The sequence below is a fragment of the Scomber scombrus genome, chromosome 9, assembly GCF_963691925.1.
Source record: "Scomber scombrus chromosome 9, fScoSco1.1, whole genome shotgun sequence".
In the NCBI taxonomy this organism is placed as follows: domain Eukaryota; kingdom Metazoa; phylum Chordata; class Actinopteri; order Scombriformes; family Scombridae; genus Scomber; species Scomber scombrus.
The window spans coordinates 27265614-27285544 of record NC_084978.1 but is presented as its reverse complement, the minus strand read 5'-3'; positions in this window follow the sequence as shown (position 1 = coordinate 27285544).

Sequence of the window (19931 nt, the reverse complement as noted above, 5' to 3'; positions counted from 1 at the left end):
GAGGCAGCAAGAGAAAGAACAAATGGTTAGACAGCCCTTAAATCCCTGGTTCCCCATACACCCACAGGTGAGGCAAATTGGCCGGACGACGTGTCCCAACCTCCACCCAGGGAAGTCACACAGCCAATGAGCAGACAGAGGGGCAGGCCATCACATTTATTTTTCTCTTACTTTGCATCTTTTTTGCATTTAAACGCCATCCTTACATAAATATTTTGTATGGAGTTAACTGGTTGGGACACATTGGGAAAGATAATGGCATAATTTCAGACAGGCTTCTTCCTGTTTGTGTGACCAAAAGATTTAGATACTTCTTGGTCTCAGTTTTAGGAATGTACCACTGTTTAAATCTAAAGATGCAACAGTAGCCCTTGTCAATGGCAGCCGTAGGTGCGAGCTATTGGTCTACATGGTTGATATCAACACATACTATCTTTTTAACAAAATTTGAGTTTTACATTTACAAACACTTCACAACTGCTCTATTCTATGTCTTTGACTGAATAAAAATTAACTCAGCAGTCACAGATCGCTGAAACTGAGCCAACTGCCTGTCCATTAGAGACCTTGGATATGAGCCATGATGCTTAATGTCCACTTGATTAAAGGATTACCCTGACTTTTTGGCAAACAAGCTCTTTTATCAAATTATTATTGTGTGATGATTGGTAACAGTTTTACCTTTTTGTGTCGTTAGTATTAAGTACTGTTGTACTCTGAAATTATGCAAATCTGCAGGCATACTTTAACTCAAAAATGCTCGTCAGCATTGAAACCATAACATTTACGGCCCCACGCGGTTCTGTGTTAAATGTAGTACTGCTCCGAAAGTACTTCATTTAATTTCTAGCTGGCTTGTAGATGTCCATTAAAATTATGTAGAAGGACACTTCAGACAAAGATCTGGTCAACCACCCTTCAAATCATTAAACTGCAACAATTATTCTGGCTGATGCTGAATTACCATTTACGTGCGTCAGATACAAGAGACCCAACCATTAACTAAATTGACTAGAAAATCTGAAATATTGATTATGATCTAAACAAAGCATACCTTATTTTATTCAGTAAGCAGCCATTATATTACATTCTGAGCTTTAATAGATTTGTCAGAGGTGTTCTTGGATTGTGGTGAGTGACTACAAGTATGGAAGTCTATCTTTGAATGTTAGGACACTTCACCATTCATTGTTATTTACATGTCCTTTGCCCCTTTAACTAAATTTTTTCATTTCAAATTCATATCAGTGTCTCCGCCATGCATTGGAGAGTGGCAACTTTGGCAGTCTCACTTGGAAAATGTAAAAATGTTTTCCTTTTGTAGTATTTTGTATGGTTTGGTAGTAACTTTACTATCATATTTCAAAATGGCAGGGCAATTATGTAAAGGCGGGAGATTTCTTGCATTTTCTCTTATCAAGACAATAGAAATTTGACGAACAGCCAAATGCATATGTGTAATGCGTATTTATGAGATGATCGGATATAATTTATGGATTACAGACACAAAAACAAAAATCCTGCTGAAGTGGGAGCACTTATTACCTTACAGGTTCCTAAGAAAGAAACCTAAAGAAGTAAGAAAGAAACCTAAAGAAGCAGACATTCAAACATAAAACTAAACAATAGGACAATAAAATCCTGACATCTAAAAACACATCACCACAGTTTAAATGAAAAGGTAATAACTCCGACATCAGTAAAGTATTTCTGAATCTGGTTCAGATCAGAATACAAGGACAATTTGATAGCTACAATAAAAATGTAATTGGAGACTTCATTATACATTATTATTATGTGACCCTATTCCATAAATTATAGGAAATATTGTGATCACAGAACAGAAAAGGTTGATTAAAGGACATAACTGTTTCACTCTATTACACTGACACAACATTGATATTGTAAGTAGTAAGTCATTAATATAACATCAATTGCTTTTCTACAGCTTCTCAGCTATAGAACATTTATATAGAGTAGAATTTACTGAATATTAATCTATTTGCTTACATCACAATATGTGGAAATATAAAGGTATATGTCACTTGCTTACTATGTTACTCTCTTTTCCGTCACAATATAAGGATGAACCTGTGAGATTTTTACTCCCTGTCAATCCTGTAGCCAATCTCAGCAGATATAGACACTGCTGTCAGCAGATGATTTATCCTGCCATCCATTTATGAGAGAGATTTTCATGGTCAGTTTTTTCTTGAGTGGTTATGAAGGCATATGTGTCCATGGCAAGCATGAACCCTTTTTTGACTGTGCACCTCTGAATACTGGCATTCCTTTAGAAAAAGATTGGAAAAATGTGTCTGGGTACATTTAAATTGCTTTTCTAGATCTGTGGTTTCATCCAACAGTTACAGTGGAGAAATAAACCCTTTGTCCCACAAGTCTTCAATTACTGTCTGCTCTGTCCTCCAGGCTTCATACAAATCAATAGTTTGGAGGTTTGAAGGCCATGGTAGTGATCAGCCAGTCTGCTTTACCCCACTTAACTTCTGTATTATGCCTTGAAGCCCTAAGCCGAGACATATTCTGGCTAAATCTATCCAAATGACCAATGGGATGGTGTGTTCTTCTCTTTTGAGGTCAGTGGTTTGACCCTTCAGGTCATTGTGATAGAGATGGGAAATTTGTCTAGTGTCTGTTTTCATTTGTGATCTGTTCTGTCCTTCAGGGATTGTACATCTAGTGAATGGCAGGAGTAAGGCACACAGTAGGTTTAATGGCTCAATGAGTAAAAAATAATATTTTTTATTTTAACACTTTTGTCATGGTTTTTCCAAGTCCATGTCCCTCCACCAGATGCCCTTAAGACTGGACGGAAGGATAGATTAGATTAAAAGAAGGATACATAAGAGTGGCCTCGGTATATATTTAAGGACCACTTGAGATACTGTTGCTTTCTACATTGACTCTTGTTGGAACTAAGTGCTAGTCATGTTCCTTGCTGTTTCATTAGTTCATTTTGTATTTAAGACCTAGTTTTCACTTTAGTTTTGTTTGATCCTTTGTTCAGTTTTGCTTTGACCTGCCAGCTTTGTTTTCGCTTGTATGAGCCTTAAATAAAGAATTTATTCTTATGCCTGCAGTCTTCCGCAGGCTGAAAGATTTTTTTTGGCACTTTTATTCATGTTGCTCTACCACAACACTGTGTTTTTTTGTGTTTTTTTTAAAGGGATAGTTCGACATTGTGGGAAACAATTGTGGTTGTATTTCTTGGTTGTGTAAAATAAATTAAACTCCCACATTGTGTTAAGCGTTTAATAGCAAATATTAACATGTTAGCATTACCATTTGGACATGATGGTTAAATTTACTGCTGTACTGACACAGTCACATAGATCCGCTAGCATGTCTGTTGATTCTCTTATTTTAAATGATCATAGCTGTTTAAATTCCTCTCACTTAACCATATGGCAAAATGCCACTCACAACTACATAAAATCCAGTATTTACACTAATACAATTGATTTGGCTAATTTACACATAGTTTGGCAAATCAAGCCATTTGTACTTGGACTACATGAATAAAAATCACTATTTTGCCTCTAGGCAATTTACAACACACCACCACTAACTCTTCTATTCTCTAATCCTTAATTAAGAATACAGAATACAGTTTAAAAAAACTGGATCCACTACAAAGTCAAACAACAAAAACAGCTAATCTGGGCTGCTGGTGCTGGTGTTACTACAAGGCTAACAATAGTGCTAACCATTTTGGAATAATTTGTGAACTTTACCAAGGCAGAACAATTGTAGGTTTTTATACATTTTCAGCCTTTACTTCCTATGAGTACAGCATAATAAGAATTAATGAGAAATGCTGTATTCACCTAATCATATGAGTACTTAGAATCATTAACCTCTAAAGAGGTAGAAGGTTACAGTTTTAGCCAGGTACTTGTCAGCCTGAAACTTATTAGGTTTTGGAAGTATATTAAGAAAATCCTTTAAGCTGTCATGAAGGAAAAGGCCCATGCACAAGGTCCGTGGTGAATTACTGCCCTTTTTGTCCCTCAGGCATCCCACAAATAAGCTATTTGGGGGCTGAGCTGATGATAGACAAGTCCTCTCAACCCCAATCAGCTTCACCAAAATGACCTACAAAACAAAGCCAAGCCATACTGACAAGATTTCTGTCAAATGGACAGCGTAAATGCCCACTCTATTCATTCTAATTATTTGGTTTGACCCTATAATTCATTTGCTTTTGACACAGCATTCATTCACAGTTACCTCTAAATTGGTTTAGATGTGACAACCTGCTCAAGCATAAAGGTGTTTTGAATTTTTAAAGAAAACCGATCGTCTTGGAAGTGAAGAAGCTGATTGAATTGAAAGCAAATTAAACCAGGCCTCAGTTATTATGGAGATTGAGTAATCCGTCTTCTGGTGTCTTTTCTGTCCCCCAGGCGTCCTGCAAATCAATCTACAGCTCAAGTGGTCAGTGGTCAGTATTGCTTTCAGTGGGAATAGGAATTGGTAAATGGGACCGAACATAATCTGTAATGGATTGAATCTGAAAACAAACTAGAGGTCATGATGAGGATGATGGGGTATTCATTCATTCAGTGGCTGTACTCCGAATTACTGTCCCTGCATCCCATCAGGCCTCTGGCGGACTGACGCACTGAAGGCAAAAAAGGCTGATGACCCATCTGCCTGTCAATGAGGATTCACATAAGGGTGAAAGACCAATGCATTGGTTTCATAAACTTGCAGATTACAGTGGCTAAAGAGGTTCAATCTGCTGCCACTTTGCCCTCTTTGCTTAAAGTGCCCTTCTGAACCAAAATGAGAAAGTTATTACTTATTAATTATTGCCAAGCTGCCAATCAGTGAGCATGATGTCAGAGACTGCATTGTGGAGGGAATTTTTTTCCTAGTACAGTTTATTTTTTAATGTCCTGAACTTTTCTCATTACGACCATGCAGATGATTTAATCAGCAACTCTGGATTGGTTTGCATGTTTGTCCTTAACTGTGGTTACAATGACCACTGTATGGTCTAATTGATTCTCTATAGTCAGTTCATTGGGGCTCAAACATGGATGCTGTATTTGTGTCCAGTTGTAATAGTTAAGTAATGTGATGCTGTGTAAATACTTTGGTGCATTTCAGTTGTACACGGAAGTCAGAATCTATGAGTTTACAATCGGAAATTTCAACTGGAACGCCTCCTGAAGTCGGATTTCATTAAATCGGTCGGTTCCATTAAATCAGTCATACACACAGCACTGTCCAACTTCTATCTGTGGACAGGTTGCTACAGTGTTTGTATGCACAAAATACAGCGGAATGTGTTTTTATCAACTTCTATTGCTACCAATGGCTAACCTCGTTAGAACTGGTTTTCTGACTTCTAAACTGGAACTGCAATGACTAACAATAGAAGTGGACTCAACTCAAAAAACAGTTCCAATCCAAAGAGTTTAAATGATAAGCAGGATTGGTACACGGGTAGGCAGTCAGGTTAGGCAGAGGTATCAGAATTAAAAAGGCAGAAGACAGGGTCAAAAACTAAAACGGGTTAGATACACAAGGAGTTTACACTAGAAAAAGGCTGGGACGCCCACAGGAAACTGAAGTGACGAACTGGCAGAGACAAAGGGGAACACACAGTCTAAATACACAAGGGAAGGTGGGATAATTAGACATAGGTAACACTAATCAAGGTTGGGCAGGTAATCACACACAAGGTGGGAAGTGCAGGAGGACAGTAAGTGAAGATCTTTGAAAAGAGAGACAAAGGTGATTACAAAATAAAACAGGAAATAACCAAGAATGCACAAATTTAGGAACTAGATGTTACAAATGTGACAAAGCATTTTGTCCTTGCCAAAAAGATACAATCTCCAAAATAGTACAAAGTACTTGTTCTGTGGGCTTGAAAGGTGGCTAAAAGACTGTAATTTGTACAGTTACAGGTGGCTCAACTAGGACTAGTTTGTACAACCTTTTCTCTGGAGATCAGAAAGGGTGTATGTATTTGTTCCGAACAGCCTCACTTGAAAGTGGAGAGGTCATGGCTTGAAGTAGGTACAATTGATGGTTTCCAAAGCTATTTGACCATCCAACAAGCAGTTCTAGTGGAGTTTACCATCCCTTTAACTTCTGTGGTCAGCTTGGATTGACACTGGTTCGATGGAGTCTTTTTATGGTAGGAAAAAACATCTGGAACATCCATAAATGGTTCACAAACACCAATCCAGCATATTCCACATTCCAGTGTCTTTCTGTACGTATTCCATTGTATTCCAAACAGTCATTAATGAGATATAACATGACTAAATACACAGCTTTTAATGGGGTCAGAAGTTCCGTCATAACTGAGCCACTGCCTTCACAATATTGTATATTGAACATTATATTACATTGAGCAGGCTGATATTGACCTTTTTAATGTTCAATCTATGTTTGTCACCATAATAGAGGTGAGGATGCCATTTTCTTTAATACCTTCAGTCTGCATTGATGTTGCCCCCACTCTGCAGACCATGGTCTGTAGAAATAATATGGAGTTATTGTGAATGGCATCCCGTGGTTTGTGTTGGCTCACTTATGTAGATGATGTAATATTTGCTTGAAACTGAGGTAACACTGTATGACTACTTAGCTTTTAATTGACTCTCATTTATCAGTTAATTAGAGCTCACAGAGGGGGGTTGCATTGTTAGTGTTGTAACTGTTAGACATACATTCTAGCTCCACAGTTTTCTGTATGTATCTATGCACCAAATTGCTTTTTTGGGACGGAGGCACTTGCACAAAACAACAAAATACAAGCGAAAGACAAAAATGTTGTTTTTATAAAGTGTGTGGTTAAATAATCTTATTTTGTGTCATAAAGCAGCCCTATATGGAGCTCCAAAACTCAGAGGCTCCTTTTAGAAATGGGGGAGGCATGCTCTATTTTCACCAAGCTGCTATCCTTCAAAGTGTTTGGGCACACCACTGATTAGTTTGCATATCAGGCTGAAATTGACCTTTTATTGGTTAGAGTCGCCCTCCTCAAAGGAAGGGATGACATTTTACTCTGAAGCTTCAGTCCACATAGCATGCAGTGATGCTGTCCTCACTCTGCTGACTAAATACTGTAGAATACCCTGATGTAGCTTGCATGACATCATCCACAACACAGTGGTTTGTGTAGAAAAAATTGAGGTTTAGCTTTTTTTCCATTTCCAGGCAGGTAGTGCTGCCAAAGAATAAACATGTATCTAAAGTGGAGGGAGGCTAGATAGAGCTGGAAAAGAACAAGGAGGCAACAACTACAACAGCTGATACAAATATATTGAGACCCCTGTCAATAAATTTGCCACCATCTTTTTAAAAGAAGTGAATTGAGAGCCAATTGACTAAGGAAATATTAACTTTGGGTAATAAGTAGGGGTTTTATGAAGAGCGACTTCATCTAAGAGTTGTTAAATGTGCTAAATCCTATCATACTTCTATACTGGTTTCAGAATGTAGCGATGATGGTAGCTATTTGCTGCTAACTATGACTGATTAAATGACTTTAATTTGTTTCAATGAGTTGTCACATTAGGGTTTAGTGTCTGCTTTGAAGGGTTTCAGTTACCTCCTTCATGACATTAAATTAAAAGTGTATTTACATAAATCAAGAAAATCTAAAAAAAAAACATGTTACAATTAACCAAAATGTTTGAATAGTTGCACAATTGACATAAAACAAAGAGCAAATTAAACTTCTAATACATACCAGATGTGTGTCATTTTATGTATTCACATTATGAGCTTTTCACAGGTTTTAGATAAAGGGAATTCTAATCATTTGTGGCTGCTACGCATGCACAGGTTAAATGGCAAAGTCAGGTCTGAGCCCTCCACAAATCAAACATGCTACTGGAGTAGTGTTCTGTACATGCAGAAAAATGTGCTAGTCCAGGCACAAAAAGAAAAGAAAAAACCCCACACATGCAGTATAAAAAACAGTGATACACTCGTATTTTCTTACACACAGTCTGATGCAGGCAGGGAGAGCAGCAAAATGTGCGTTGCTCAGCGGATGCTGCTGCCATCGGCCTGCAGACACGGAGAAGGTTGAAATTCAATCAGTCACACTCTGGCAGGAACCTCAAGTGTGTGTGTGTGTGTGTGTGTGTGTGTGTGTGTGTGTGTGTGTGTGTGTGTGTGTGTGTGTGTGTGTGTGTGTGTGTGTGTGTGTGTGTGTGTGTGTGTGTGTGTGTGTGTGTGTGTGTGTGTGTGTGTGTGTGTGTGTGTAATAGGTAATAAGGCTCTTTTAAGTCATTTTAAGATGTGTATTATCATATATTGCTATTATTAACACTTATATAGTGTTATTAAAACATAATTAATGTTTTTAAGCACTTATAAGAAACTTGTTAACAATGTATAGACTGCTAAAGAACATTAATAAAAACTGTATGACTTTCTTATAATTAAAAGTATGACAAACACACTGCGTTTGACTAATTTATCTTTTATGCCAACCTTTACTTAGCTTTATTTCTTGCTCTATTAATTGCTCTATTAGGTTAAAAAACATTATTATTAGTTAATTATCAGTTAAGTATGCCCTTGTTAACAGTTAAAGCTTTCTTCAGCAACTGGATCAAAAGCGATAACAGCGGTTTAAACCTTACCTTAAATCACCCTTTTTCCTTTTTTTCCCTCCTTCATCTTTTTATTTGAATTCTTCCTCCTCTTCTTCCTCCCATCATCTGAAGGTGAGGAGTCAGTAGAGTAACTTGACTCAAGGGAGCAAAGAAAGACAAATCAGGCACTGACTCAACAGAGATCATCAGAGTAGTTTGATAGTAGTTATGATAGTAAATACAGTACTAATGACATGACTAAACAACATACATGCTCTTACATTAAACTCTATGACCTGACACATATACACCATTAACATCCAGTATTAACCAAAAGTCTGTGTCTGAGTATCTTATCTATACAATCTGGCAATATACCACCCATCTCCACACATTTCTGAGCTTTTTAGAATCTTTTAATTCCTTGCATTGGTTTTGACTGCCCACATCTTTACTGTCTTGGTTGACTCTCATGGCTCTCACCATTGTTGTTTCCAATGTTTAAGTCAGCAGCTAGGTTTTTGAACATATTAAAGGTTTTAGCAACTAAAGATATTTTCTCAAGAGTGGTGAAAAAGTTGAGTGGTAGACACTCACATCCAGAACAAAAAACTTTAAACCAAAGAGCTAAATCTGTAAAAAAAAAAAAAAAAATGATGTTTTGAGGAAGAACAACATAAAACTAAATCTGCATTGGGAGCTACGAAATGCAAGATGTTAACAGATGTTGCAATGTTGCTCCATATCTGCTGGAGTCTTGTTGTCATTGTGAGGTTGCCACGCAACCAGCTGAGACTCCAGGAAGTTAATGCAACCAAGAAATAACCCTGTGCATCACCTCAGAGGTATCTATCTTCTCATTTAAATCTTGGCAAGAAAACAATTAACCTATTTCCCAAAAATGCCAAAATATTACTTTAGCCTTAACTGTGAGGTCGTTATTTTGTAAAAGACAACTAATATTTGCAACATTAGGAATGGACTTTCATGCCAAATTGGATATTTAAAAAAAACCTGTTGTCATTCCTCATGTGTGTAAGTGTATGTTTATAGTGAGAGATTAACAGTCTAAAGTGAGGTTCCAACTGTCTGCAAGTTAATTGCCAGCAGTTCTTGCATAAACTGAAATGCCTGGCAGTTAAGTGAAATATGATTGTTAGTCAATAGACTAAATCCTTATAATTAGAATAAATCAAGTGCATGTGACACAACACATCTGCCATGAAACAATGCAGCAGATTTAAAAAGCATCAGTTTCAAGCAACACAAGCATGATGCAGGCATATGGATAGACACAAGACGAGTGTGTGTGTGTGTGTGTGTGTGTGTGTGTGTGTGTGTGTGTGTGTGTGTGTGTGTGTGTGTGTGTGTGTGTGTGTGTGTGTGTGTGTGTGTGTGTGGATTGCACACTTTTTCTTTACTTAGCCAGCTTGGCCTTGGGAAGACAAATGCCCCCCCTGCCTTTTGCTTCAATGCTCTGTGCTCTTCAGGGCACGTTAGCTAATTGGCTAACGTCATTAATGCTGCTAATTACCATTAGCCTTTTCAGGTATACCTACAGGCACACACACACACATACACATCAGTATATGGACACATGTCTGCATCCCAGCCTGCACACAATTTGAATTTTGCATATGTATACCACCCACCCACACTTACAACTCACACTCACATAATGTACAATGCCTACCTGCCAATAATAAGCCAGAGGATAATTGCTGGAAACAAGTCAACCATGTCACCTCTGTTATTACGCCTTGGTCATCAATACAGACTGAGGCAAAGGACAGAGCGTGCGTGCGTGCGTGTGTGTGTGCGTGTGTGTGTGTGTGTGTGTGTGTGTGTGTGTGTGTGTGCGTGTGTGTGTGTGTGTGTGTGTGTGTGTGTGTGTGTATGTGTGAGTGACACAAAGGAGTGAGAGAGAGGCACAGAGGACGGGAAAGTGAGTGGTGATGCAATTGATTGGCAACATGATTGAATGGCTCTCGTAAGTGTTACAGTGAGACTGAAAGTCCAACGCTCTGCGTGCGGCCCTCACAGGCTGCAATGTTCAGTGCATTACACAGAACAAACGTGTTGGATAGAACAAGCAGTATACAATGTATCTTTATTTTAGAAATGGGATTACAAATTATACTTGGGCAAAAGTCCTTGTGCTTCGTTAAGAAATGGTACTTTACTGCTGGCAGTTGAGATAGAGGCAGATATAAAAGTGTTCCTACTCTTGAGAAAAAACTTGAACATTAGCATTAATTTGCAACCCTGTTACTTGCAACTCTGTTACTGTAATTAGAGTAACAGGGTTATATTCTCTATAATACATTTAAATTTGAATGTACAATGTAACACAATCATGTTTTAAATGTACTAACATTTTGTCAGAATATATAAAGCCTTTTTCTTCTCTGTTATTTTAAGTATTTATTAATTTATTCATACAGCCACATTCATGTCATTATCTACAGTCAAAAGCAACGTGGCACTTCAACCCTGTTACTCTATACTTCAACCCTGTTACCATGTAGGCCTAATTTTTATCAAAATAATCTTAAATTATTTTCTCAGCTCACAATGGTTTAAACTATTGTCCTTTTAATAGTGTGAATAGTTATGTGAATGATGTATTTGAGCAAATACATAAAAAGAAATATTGTAATTTTAAAACCAAAGTTTGACAATTGATAAAAAGGGGCAAGATAGATTTCCAAAGTTCCTTAAATTAATATCAGTCAAGTCTTACCTGAAATTAAATGAGTATTCAATTTGGATGTAACTTTCTTTATGTAATGGCAAAGTATTTATTAAACAATATTTTAAAATATATGTTTTTCAGGTGCCTGAGTATCCGTAACAAGGTTGCGCCAAACACAGCACACGACAAATAAAACATCTTATAAAAAGTGCACCTTTTGTGGTACTGGCCGACCAAAGTGGTACGCTCTTTAGTAGGAGGCAGACACAGAAGGCTTGAACAGTTGTCCCATGGTCATTTATTATAATACAAAGTGTTACAGGTGTAACCAGAAAAGATATACAAAACAAAACTAAAGAAAAAACTAAACAGTTAACTTAACTCATAAGTATAACTGAAATCAAGTTTAAGGAATGTGTACACAGCTACACTACCAAAGCAGTCTCTCCCTTGAGCAGTCTTAAAGCTACTGCTTATATAGCGCTCTCATCAGCCTGCACTCTGCATGAATGTGGACTATACCACTCATCAGGTAAGTCCTGATCCCCTCCTGAAACAGGTAAGCACCAACAACATTAACATTTACATCACAGTCACATGGCATCACTTTTATAGAGCGTCCCTATAGTCCATCTGCAACCAAACTTAAATCAAATCAAAACCCCCCTTAATATGTGGTACAATAATTCTAAGTCCACCCCTCCACATGGTTCTTCCCTAGTGACATCACTAATGATGTCACCAGTCTATAAATCAAGGAAACATAGGCCGCCTCCTCCCTTTGTCTCCTGAGCACATGTAAGTATATGAATAACAAAGAAAGAAAATACTAAACTTGTGACATTAAATTAAACCAATAAACTCTAACTAAACTTAATACCAGTGTGTGTTTTATTTTAACCAAAAGTCTGCTGAGATGTAACTTATAACCAAATATGCAAACACAAACAAACCCGGGATAGTAAGTCTCTGCAAAGTTTGATTACTAAACTAACTTATGGTCCAAACAAACAAAAAAACAAGTATAGTGAAATTAATAAGTGATGGCACAAACGTGTTTGAGGACAAAGGCTCTCACCCACTTTGTCAAACACCCTCCCCCTTATGACCGTGACTCCTCAGAGTCACGGGACAGGAAGTCAGCGATGACATTCTTATTTCCTGGCCTGTACTAGATCTGAAACCGATAAGGCTGGAGAGACAAATACCATCTGGTGATCCTTGCATTAATGTCCTTCATTTTGTGGATCCACTGCAAAGCACGGTAATCAGTCTCAATTCTCAAACTCTTTACCAATGAGGTAATATTTCAAAGTGTCTAATGCCCACTTAATAGCCAAAGCTTCTTTTTCAATTGTGGAGTACCTCATTACCCTTGGAAAGAGTTTTCGGTTGATATACTGCACAGGCAACTGGTTTCCTTCCCCTCCTTACAGTAACACTGCTCCGAGCCCAACTCCAGAAGCATCTGTCTGAACAGTAAAGGGAAGAGAGAAATCCGGACATTGCAGAACAGGTTCTTGACACAGACAGTTTTTCAAGTCTTTGAAAGCATTCTCACTTTCCTGAGTCCACTTAACCCTCACTTGGTTGGATTTGCGAGTCATGTCCGTTAATAATGCAGATCTAGATGAAAAGTTGGGAATTAGTTGGCGATACCAGCCCACTAACCCCAAGAATGACCTTAGCCTCCTCTTGGTGTTAGGTAGTGGTGTAACTGCAATTGCCTCTACCTTCCCTACTTGAACAAGCCACTTGGAACTCTGAACGTTGTAAAGTCCTGTGATGATTTCCTTCAGGGGAACTTGCCAGAACCCTTTGCAGAGGTCAAGGGTCGTTAGGAAGTTGGCATTTCCCAAACGCTCAATGAGTTCATCAATCCTTGGCATTGGGTATTGATCAAAGGCAGACACAGCATTCAACTTTGAAAAGTTGACACAGAACCTCAATTTAGGGTCATCCTTCTTCGGAACCAACACCACAGGGCTACACCACTCACTACGGGAAGGCTCAATGATTCCTGTAGCCAGCATCTCCTCAACTTCTTGTTTGAGCACAGGAACAAGTCGAGCTAGAATGCGACTTGTGGTGTCTCTGATTGGTCGCTGTTCCACTGAATGCAGACGAATCCCATGTTCAATGAGGTGTGTACAACCAGGCTTCTGACTGAAGAGCTCTTTTGCCATGTAGACTTGCAGCTCTTGGCGCTGATCTGCTGTGAGATGACTTAAATCTGGAAACACTGGTGTTACTGTTGTAGTTGGGAAATACTGCTCCTGAAGCTCCTCCTCCTCAACAACTGTGCGTGCCCACAAGGTTGTAGATTGCTCGGGTTGGTCCACCCACTCCTTCAAGAGGTTCACATGAAAGACTTGATACTTCTTCCTGCGATCTGGCAAAAAGAGTTCATAGGTAACTGGAACTGTCTTTCTTATGATCTGGTATGGCCCCTGCCACTTGGCAAGGAGACCACTGGCCACTGTTGGCAACAGGAGGAGAACATTCTGGCCCTCCTGGAAAACTCTCCACCTAGAAGCCTTGTCATAACTTTGCTTCTGTCGCTGCTGTGCTTGGGCCAGATTAACCTTAACAAGTTCTTGAAATTGGTCCAGTCTGTCCCTCATTTTCAGAACATATGAGACCTCACTGCACCGCTCTTGTGGCATGGGACCCTCCCATGCCTCCTTTAGGACATCCATTGGACCCCTCACTGAATGTCCATACAGCAGCTGGAAGGGTGAAAACCCAGTTGATGACTGTGGGACTTCTCTGTATGCGAACAGTAGGAATGGCAACCATTGGTCCCAGTCTGACCCTGAATCATTCACAAATGTTCTCAACATGGACTTGAGTGTCTTATTGAAGCGCTCCATGAGGCCATTTGTTTGTGGATGATAGGGACTGGTCCTCACACCTTGAATTCCCAGCAAACTGTACACCTCTCTCAGCAGGCCTGAAGTGAAGTTGGTGCCTTGGTCGGTAATGATCTCCTTTGGGATTCTGACTCTGGAGAACAGCTGAATGAGGCAGTTGACTATCTGGCGGGCCTTGATCTTCTTCAGGGGGAAAGCTTCTGGATATCTTGTAGCATAATCACACACTACAAGTATGTACCTGTGGCCTACACTACTCCTTTCTAGTGGGCCTACAATGTCCATGGCAATGCGGGAAAACGGGGTATCAATGATGGGCATGCTTATCAGGGGAGCCCTATCTCGTTTCCTGTCTAGTGCTGTTACCTGACACTGTGGACAAGCCTGACAATACTTTACAGTTTCAGCATTCTGCCGGGGCCAATAGTAACGCGGGAGGTTATTAAGATAAATTTTCCCATCACTTGTACTTCAATGCTGGGACACAGTGCTGCTCACTCTGCAAGGCCTTGTGTATGTGTTTTTTTTTGTGTTAAAGGTATGTCACACCATTTCTAAAGCTTCTTTACATGAAAAGTAGAGAAGAAAACAACTTGTGCTTTCATGTAGGGCATTCCGGTCGCACTCGAAATTCTTTTTTCCTTCTTTTCTTTTTCTCTTTCTGCTTTACCTGAAAGTATTTTCAAACAGATTGTGTCCATTTTAATAAGAAAAAAGACTTCAAGGATAAGCAAACGTACATCTCACCACCCGTAGTTGCCAGCCTGTAGTGGGTGTTTATTCCCTTCCGGCTTCAAGGTATAGTAAGGAACCAGTTACTGCTTAGCATACCACAATGAAGCAAAGAAGACATCAACTTCATCAGAAGTATTTTCTCACAGTATTTTTTGGGTTTTAGAAGAGAACAGACTTCAAAGATGAGGACTAAAGTGCAGAACACAATGGCTTCATTCTTTTCAATATGAGGCATCTGGTTCCAAAATGAGACTACTCCAGTCTTTGTCTTATTGTCTTTGTAGTTTTGACGTTATGAATCATCTATTCATTGCACTACACTTGGTTGTACACACAAAAAGTGGCAGAAGTAGTTTGATAACTTTATTAATCTGATGAATGGAAACTAGTTTGGTCAGTCATACACTGTTATGAGTAGCAAAAAGGTGTACATAGTGAGAAAAGGACCTTTCTTACTTCGGCAAATCTGGTCGATCAATGTAAAAGTAGAATTGACTGTTGGAAACAGTTACAGTTAAGATATTCAAGGATGCAGGACCAAGAAAAACTGTTGTTATCGAATCATATTGCCTTATTTTCCATCCCGTCCTACTCCAGTCATCAACACAGTACAAGATTGGTTTTAACAAGATGTGTTGTTATCTGTATTGTTTGCACTGAATGTGTTTTGGAAAATAACTGTCTTTCTTTTTTAATTTGGAGGGGAAAAAAGTGATTTGAATTGAATTAAATTGGAGTAAAAAGAAGGGCGAACACAAAAGATAGTATCCGTGTGAGGAAAGGAACAAAACGAGATAAGAAATTAAAAAGATTTCCTCAAGGGTTGTGATCCAATTTGAGACTAGGAAGGGTTTTCCTCATCTCTCTTAACAATGCTCTTCTCTCAGTCCTGCAGTCCAATCTTTTTACACTTACCGATTAGACTGTGGTGTCCATCAATACACAGAAAAGAGAGAGAAAGAAAGACTGTGCCTCCACTGTTTCTCAATGGTACTCTTTCTTTGTTCAACTCGGGAACCATCGGGGGGGATCAGATGAATCTGGTTTTTCCAGCGTCTGATCAATACAAACTTGTTTGACTCAAAATGCCTCTCACTATTTTCTGGCTGTGTAGAGAAAATGATGAGAGAACTACTGTTGAGAAGCTTTCTCAGGTTTGATTACCTCGTGAATTTCTATCTTGCAGAAATGCTCAGTTAAGCGAGACAGGAGCCGTGTAGCTCAGAAGACATTAAAATGCAAATTTTGTATGTAAACAACATGGATGTACCTGTTTATTGTGGAGGGCAGTGTATCTGAATCATTTTCACTTTGTTGCTGCCGCAGAAACAAGCAAATCAGGATAACGTTCCTACACAAGTCAACTAAGTCAATTTCCAAGATTGAAATATGTTTGAAGCAAAGAAAATGTATGTTACAAACTAAATCTGTAATGGTCAGTGTATGAAGAAATGGAAATCCCCCACCAGCCTCAGGGTGCTGCTTACCTGCAGGTGGTAGTGAATGTGGTCAGTTGGTCATTTATCAACATTTTCCGTTTCAATTTCACAGTTTTTATCTAGCTGAAGCATTGTGTTTGCGCAAGCTGTACAAGCTCCAGCCGGGCGGAAAAAACAATGGCCTTTTGGGGTCAGGAGATGAGATTTTTTTGTTGGGTTTGCACATCTACAGTGTGATCCACAGCACTTATTAAAGGCAGGTCATTACTGGTGATGTCTTGGAGCTCAAGATGAGATGAAGAAGCAAACCAGGACTGTGTAAGAATGACGGTTTGTTCAGTTATTCCCCCCCAGCAGGAATATTTGTCACATTGAATGTCATTGCTATCTTAATGGTGAGGAAGGTCACTCATGCCAGTTGCTCACGAATCAAGTCATTTAAAAAAGTCATAATGATGACAAAGAAGTTCTGGTCTGGTTTATGTTTAGTGACTTTTTAGAAATTATCCAAGAGCAGGAAACATGAAGTCGCATGGACTGACAAGTTACTCTTTGATTGAATAGTTTTGGTGATGTCATCCTGCCACATCAGTGCTACATGGACCTATGTGGGAAAGTGAAATTTACAAAAGAATAAAATGTCTTCTTTCTTTTTTAATGAGAGCCTTCACAAACGTATGTAGGTTTTCCATCTCATCAGCATAAACTCTGTCAATTATGTATTAATATCTTGGTGTTTTCTGCCTGTCTAAATAAACGAGAAATAAATAAACTAAACTAAGTTTCTCTGGTGTCACATAGAGTTCACATTAGATAATTATGATTATGAGTGTTACTGAAGACTGAGAACGATGACAGTAGAAAAGGTAAAACAGGATGATAAAAAGGAGTCTTGCACCTGAATAATAGAGGAGGTCACTTAGTTTTTAATGAGAAACTGCTAAATGAACACTAGTCTACAAGAGCAACATGTCTCTGGTTTATCAGTTCTTCATTTTATGTATTGAGGAAAACACACATATAACTTTGTATTAAATACGCTACTTATACAGATCGTTTCCTTGACACCTCACAATCTGCAGATGGATTTAGTAGTTCAGTTTTTGAAATCATGCTAAAATCACAAACTATCATAAAAGTCTCTGTTTGGTTTGCTTTCATACCGCGAGTCCAGTTGACAGAGCTTGCTCTTTTCAGGTGGTTTTAGTCAGATTGTTTATTTCATATTGCTGTTTGACTGTTAGCTTTCAAACCAGCATAAATAAAGCACTCTTTACCAAAAATTACCTTAATGCCATGCACATTAAGCTTTTGGGGGGCACGGATTTCAGGGGCACAAATGAACAAACAATAGATGATATAGATGCTAATTCATGAGCACTGATTATCCCTGTCAGCTCTTATGAAAACCATTCTGAAGGTGTAAAACATCAATTGAGTTGTTTTTGTGACTAAACCAGACTAGGTGGTTTGTACCTCACAGCAGCATATTTTTGAAACTGCACCTGTTTTGCTTGATGCTAACAATAACTACATCGTGACTACCCATATTTTTTTAGAAAGAAGTGCTGCTGTGTAACAGTACAATGTGGAACAAAACTCAGCTCAGTTTCTTTGTGAGCCAGGTTGTTTTTCCTTGGCCTTGACTGTATCTGTTCTCTTGGCATTTGGCTCTGTCTTTATCATTGTTGTACTTGACCTCACCTGGCTCTCTCCCTTCTGTGACTTAATGTAAGTTTTCCATTTTTGAAATGGGTGGCAAAAACTGCTTTAAAAAAAAATAAAAAATGAAAGAGTTTTATTCCAAACAAGAAAAAAGTGAAACTAAAACTACTTTTAAAAGAAACATTTTATTTAAATATGTATATTACTTCTGGTGATTATAAATGTTGTATTACAATCTCAAGCTCTACATCGTGTTAACATTTTAGGACCTACCTTTTCATGGCTTTAACATCAGAGCAGTATATGCATAAAGCTCTGAGAAGTCATGCACCGGCATTTCTGACTTTAAAATCCTCTCTCCTATTCCTTAGCCTTTCTTTGCATTCCATAATGCAGGAAGAATACTGACTCCATCACATTATTCATGAGCCTTGTAGCAAGGCATATAAAAAACCTAGACAGAAAGCCTGTACAGTATGCAGAAATGTCTTCTTATGCCCCCTTTCTCTTTCTCTCATTACCCCCATGCCTCCCATCTGCATGAGAATTGCACATCAGTAGCTCACAGGGGCAGCGTAGTAGCTTCCTATGAGACCCACAGCATACTCGCATAGCCCGCAGAAAGTCGTTTTAATGTGAGACGTCATATATTTACAGGAAGATGAAGAGACGGAGTACATAGAGGGTGACAAGAGAAGAGTGGGATTCATATACGGATAAAACAGAACAAAAACAAAATTTGTGCAAAGATGAAAACAAAAGATACTGCGACCCCCGCCTTCTTTACCCTGACAGAAATCTTTGGGAGGTTCAAGAAATATGTATTATGGTGTTACTATGGTAACTGTTCTGTTATGGTGTTACTATAGTTCTTTTTTTTCTCTTTTTCTAAAATTATGCTCAAGGCCTAAGACTGAAACACAAACACAAAGTGTACAAACACAAAAGATGAATTTTGTGTGACCAGCTAAGGTTGACGCTAGTTCTAGCTGGATTTTACAGCAGCAATGGTTGCCTTGTTGTAACAATTTCTGATGACACACATTAAAAAACAACTATCACATTTATGTATCCCTTTTTGCTTTCAAATAATGTCAATGTGAGTATTTCTTTAATGTATTGTTTTTAGTATTTTGTTATTAAAACGACAAAGTGTTATGTTATCAATGTTCTAACACAGACTGGACCTTCACATGTTTATTTGGTCTTTTATGGCTCAAAGAGCTTCAGTACTGCCCTTAGGTTTACCAACATATTGCTGTTGTTAATGTTTGGACCATTTTCTAAGCACACTATGGTAGCCACTTTCAAATTCAACAATCAATTAATTAATTAATTTCCTATACCGCTTATCCTCTAAAGGGTTGCAGGGGGTTGGAGCCAATCTCAGCTGACATTGGGAAAGAAGTTGGGTACACCCTGGACAGGTTGCCAGTCCATCACAGGGCTAACATATAGTATGGTAAGACAACCATTCCCATCTAAGGTCAATTAAAGTCACCAGTTAGACCAAGCTGCATGTTTTTCTGTCTTTTTCAGTCTTTCAGTACCCATGGGGAGGACTTGCAAACTCCACACAGAAGGGCCCCACCTGGCTGGTGGGATAAACCCAGAACCCTCTTGCTGTGAGGTGACAGTGCTAACTCATCAATCAATTCAAAATAACCAAATCCCAAAAAGAAAGATAAATCCTTCCGGACACGAGTTACAATAAAAACTGAACAAACACACAAAATAAAATGCTGTCTTTTTATTGCACAATGATAATTTGATTACTGAGTATATTAAAAACAAGTAAAGCCTTTAACCACAGCACAGTATGATACTGATTTCTGCCTTTTCATCTTTTAGAGGAAGAATGATTAGGAGAAAATGGGATGAAATAGAATAAAATCAGTGAAAGAGTAATGCTCATCTGTAACAAAGTGAA